The sequence below is a fragment of the Dermacentor variabilis genome, chromosome 1, assembly GCF_050947875.1.
Source record: "Dermacentor variabilis isolate Ectoservices chromosome 1, ASM5094787v1, whole genome shotgun sequence".
In the NCBI taxonomy this organism is placed as follows: Eukaryota; Metazoa; Arthropoda; class Arachnida; order Ixodida; family Ixodidae; genus Dermacentor; species Dermacentor variabilis.
This window is the reverse complement of record NC_134568.1, coordinates 18,994,679-18,999,557: the sequence shown is the minus strand read 5'-3', so window position 1 is coordinate 18,999,557 and position 4,879 is coordinate 18,994,679. Positions and strand designations below refer to the sequence as shown.

Here is a 4,879-nt window from a genome sequence, read left to right as displayed (position 1 = left end):
GTGTTCAGCAACTATGTTGAATGCCATGTATGTAAATTTTACAACGCTACTCATTCGAAGCGCGCACAGGTGCATATTGAAGAAAAGTTTTCCAGGGTACATAATTTATTGCGTAATTTACATTAATTTTGCTCTAACCACAAGACATAATAAATTGAATATACTGCACGGAAAAACCTAGAGCGAATTAAATTGTGTGTCAGCTTCGTGTGTATAAATATAGTCTTTCCTATGCATTAGGTTTTTCGCATAATGCATTACCAGTTGACAGCCTATCTTATCATGTGTACTCTGTTTACATTACAGTTATTAGTTTACTCATTTGTTTTGCAACTTATGAAATGCCGGTGTATATATATTTTCAACATTTGACATAACCCTGTATGTTTTGTAGGGACAACCCAGGACGTGCATTTCTCAGCACCCAGTCAACTGCCAGAAGTGACTCGAACACAGGCCACCAGTAAGTGGACATCAGTTGCAATTTCAGTTGGCTGCTGCTTTGTGATGAGGCTTCTTTTTTAATGAGATGGTGGTGTCGTTCTAATGTACATTTTGACCACAAAGGTGCGATCATGTCTCACAGAGGCATATATGGTTGCTATTCTCTGCGAGGGACGTGTTCTCGTGTTCGTGAAGCATTTGTGTTTGGCAGTATTGTCGCCCAATGAGTCAGATATAAACACTGTAACTCGCCACTGCCGGCAAGTAGTTGCGAGAAACACAATATATTATGACGCTGTAAAGTTATTTCATTATATCGAAGGAAAATTTTGCAGCAGGAAAAAAGGTTGCTATTCCAGGTAAACATGTGTTTTTCTCAAGTTATTTAACCAAACTGTGGATGCGTGAAATTCGTGACTTATGAATAGATTTTAATTCATCCTTTAGTAATGCTTCTAAAAGAGACTAGAAATAGCATGTGACTACCTCTCCAATCAGCAGATCATACACTTAGTCAAAAGTGGCAGTTCCATGCAGTCTCGCACTCTATATAACCTTTCCTTTCAGCAGCATTGGAACTGGCGGCTGCGTTTTCAGAAGGAGGAGTGCACTTGGCACTGTATATGTATGTGTGAATTCGGTTTTCTTTGTATGTGTCGGATTACTGACACAAACAGTGCAAAAATCAGTTGTACCATGAGGCTGACGACGCCTTCTGCTGCTAAAAATGCGGCACTTCATATTTTATAGTACTGCATGACATTTAAATCAAAGCTAGCACACAAAATGATCAAGAAAACTAACCGCTGTTATAGCTGTTTTCCTCAAAGAAAGCTTGTCCTTTATGGGCTGTGTTAATCTGAGCTCTCCACCGATGTTTCAGTAGTATTATCCCTTAGTGAGTGAGAGATTGGGGGCAATTAATAGTGTTAGTCTTTAAATGGTGTCCTAATTATGTGTATTTGTTCAAACAAAGTTGTCTAGATTACTTTATTGTGTAGTGTAAAGCTTATGAAACCATCAGGAACTAGTGAGTTGCTAACATGCATATGCATTTGTCACTATACAGGTGGCACTCGGCTGTACCACTGCAGTGCTGCAGAAATTGCCAGCACCAGCGGCTTTGCAACAGCTGTTTCACAGCATGTCGGTATGTACTAATTTATAGTTATGTTGGGATGGGTTAGTATTATGGACCACTGCTGCTCTGTATTGTGACAGATCCATATGATAAGTGATGTAATGGGCACAGCGAAAACCTGTGAATGTTTTACTATGGTACATAAAAAGGCTCTCCTTTTCGTCACTGGAGCAGGGGAGAAGAGCTTGCAGGCACTCCTGAATGTACATATATTTCAAAACATGAGAGAGACATATATATATATATATATATATATATATATATATATATATATATATATATATATATATATATATATATATATATATATATATATATATATATATATATATATATATATATATATATATATATATATATATATATATATATCTAATTACACATACAATTAAACTAAAGGCAGGGACATTCCATCTTTCATTTTGAATTGACTTGTACAGCGCAAAAATACAACACAGACCACAGAGAAGCCCGCATGTTAACAGGTTTGATACACACAATATATCAACAGATTTGATACTTCATTGGAATGCATCATGTAACTGCACAAAAACAAGGGACAAAAAAGGAACACACAGGACACTTTGTCCCTTGTTTTTGTGCGGTTACATGATGCATTCCAATAACGACCACCAACTAGCCCGCTTATCCCTGTTAAATTTGATACTTCAGGTGTGCTACTTTACGCAAGGGGGAAGGGAAAGGGGAGAAAACCAGAAAAAAGAGTGGAGTGGAAAAGAAAGGAATTGTGCCAAAAAGCATGAGAAACATCGTGCAGCCAGAATCGCGAGCAGGACATCTAAAAAGCACTCTGATAAAATTACATACAGGGAAACCTTACGTATTGTTTGTATCAATCAACTCAGATCACATGCAGCCATTACTGCAATCAAGTTGTTTCCTTATGTGATATGAGGGAATGGTGTGGGTCCAAAAAACTGTTTAGAGCTGAAGGAAGGGTTATGTTCCATGCTGGCCTCATTACCTGCTTTTTTATCATATTGTTATCAGCTGCTTATGTTAGAGACAAAAAGTAAGAGTACGAGCTTTTTCCTGATTCGCCATTCCACACAACATGTCTTTGTGACTATATGTACATGCAGATGATCCATAGATGAAAAATATTCAGTACAGTAGAATCTCATTACAAGATACACTTGGTTGTAAGAGACATATGAAAATGGTTTGGTTGGTTTTCCTATGTTTGCCACGTTAACAACACTGTACACAAGAGACACCTTTGTTACTAACGACTTTTTAAGTATTCACTACTTTGAAGGGACACAACCCAGACACATTCACTTCATGCACCTTGTGTGCTCCGAAGGGCGTAAAGATCACGCAATCCTCACACAAGTCAATTGCGCGTGTCTCTTTAGCATGAACTAGAAAAGGAGGGCAACGAGGACAGTGCAGGGCAGAAAGTGTCGACAGTTGAAGCTGACGAGTGTCTAAGAGCATCTCAAAGGCACTGCGAGCAACAAGGCTTGCAAAGTGAAGTGTTTAACTTCCAGAAGTTAGGAAGGAAGCTAACACAATCTATAGTCACTAAAAAGATGTGAATGTCTTCTTTAAAGGGCCCCTAAACCACCGAGGTTGAAATTTAGTTGCGGTGTTGCTGTTGTACATGTTAAGGCAACGAACATGTAGCCACGAGAATTTTTCGAAACGGTGCAGTAATAGTGGAGCTACGTGTTTGATTATCAAAAAGTAGTCCCCGCTCATTTTACTCTTTCATCTGATACACGCCATCTGGACAGTATCGTCTTTTCCTCGCCTAGTACACCTCCAAATGTTACGGGACAGGCCATCACCAACGAGCTCTGTTGCTGCCGCGCAGGCCCGTCGTCCTGCGAGGGGTGGCGCTAATGACCTCGCCAATACAATGTAACTGTATGGTGACTCTAGTTGAAGAGCCTCATAGGGAGACCATTCTGTTGGCGTTTCTGTTCTTTGCCCCCATTGGCTGCCCACAATGGCATCGCGAGCAACGCGACGAGGAAGAAGTGTGTATTTGCTTGCAGGCCTTGCCGGCAGTCGTACACTTTCGTTCGACCAATCGACAGCAGCGGAAACTGGTGACATCATCAGAGACAGCCTGGTGATGTCAGGGCAAACTGGGAGGTGCAGGATAGGTCCAGAGAGGCGCACGGGGTCGTTTTCTTCATATTGTGGTGCTCCCACAATGCTACGCACTGTGGCGTTTGGCATCGTCAATTGTGACGGCATTCTGATTTTGATGCGCGTGTTTACTTGAAATGTTCAAAAAATGTCGAGAAGTGGTTTAGGGGCCCTTTAAGCCACCCTGAGCAATTATTCCTTCAGCTATATCTAAACATACTTTAGTGATGATGCATAATAAAGTGATCTAGTCTGGCTCCTCAGTGTTTTAAAATTTTTGGTTTCGAGACATGTTTCCCGTGCCTCTTGAGTATCTCATCTAATGAGGCTTAACTGTAATGTACACACACAATTGTGTAACTCCTCCTGCAAGTATTATTCATTAAGCCTAGTCACTGATGTGCAAAGCTTGTGGTTAAGTTTTGATGTCCGTACTTTTTAGAGCTATGTTTATTAATTCAGGCTGTTCTTATTGGTTCTTCGATGCAGGAGACAATGCCTACGAAATTATTGGCCCTGATGACGAGAGCCCTCAAGGGGCAAACGACATCTCTGTTGCAGAAGTGAGCCCGATACCACTTGGAAGTTACCATGACAGGTGGCACGGCAGCAATAGATACAGAGACGGCCATGTCTACTGCAGCTGCAACAGTGTACGAGGCAAGCAGCAGTGTGTCAGCATCAGCAGCAGTGTCAGAAGGAACCGCACCAGGCCTGGTAGAGGAACATGTGTGCTATCACTGTGACTTTTTTAGTAGTGCATACAACTCATTTGCTCAACATACAAAAGCTTTTCACCACGACTGTGAGCCAGTGTTCTTGTGCAGCAAGTGCAAGACTAAGTTAAGCGTTATAACACAGTACAAGCATCACTTTAAAATATGAAAACATATTACAGTTGTTGCCTCCCCAGCCAGCCCACATAGCGACAACAATGTGGAACGCACCTCTTCTCCATTAGAAGATAGTAGAGACTGTCAGTGTTGTTGTTAGATTAACTGGTCTTTGTAGGCAACTAGAAGGACAACACAGGTGTCATAAGATTGTTGTTTATGTTGTTGTTGAAGAGGTAAAAAAGAAGTTTGATGCAGCTGAAGTGCCAACTGATATTGAGCAAATCAAAAACAACCACCTGAGAAAGCAACACTATCGAAATATGGGTATCTATGTGCC

General features: G+C 40.8%; 1 long non-coding RNA gene across 1 annotated transcript; it reads left to right on the top strand.

Moving 5' to 3' along the window:
- Window positions 1–318: 318 nt before the first annotated feature.
- LOC142570260 (uncharacterized) lies at window positions 319–4,282 on the top strand. The gene is made up of 3 exons (XR_012825662.1): window positions 319–463; window positions 1,514–1,594; window positions 4,196–4,282. It is a non-coding gene; the product is annotated as an uncharacterized LOC142570260 (long non-coding RNA).
- Window positions 4,283–4,879: the final 597 nt, after the last annotated feature.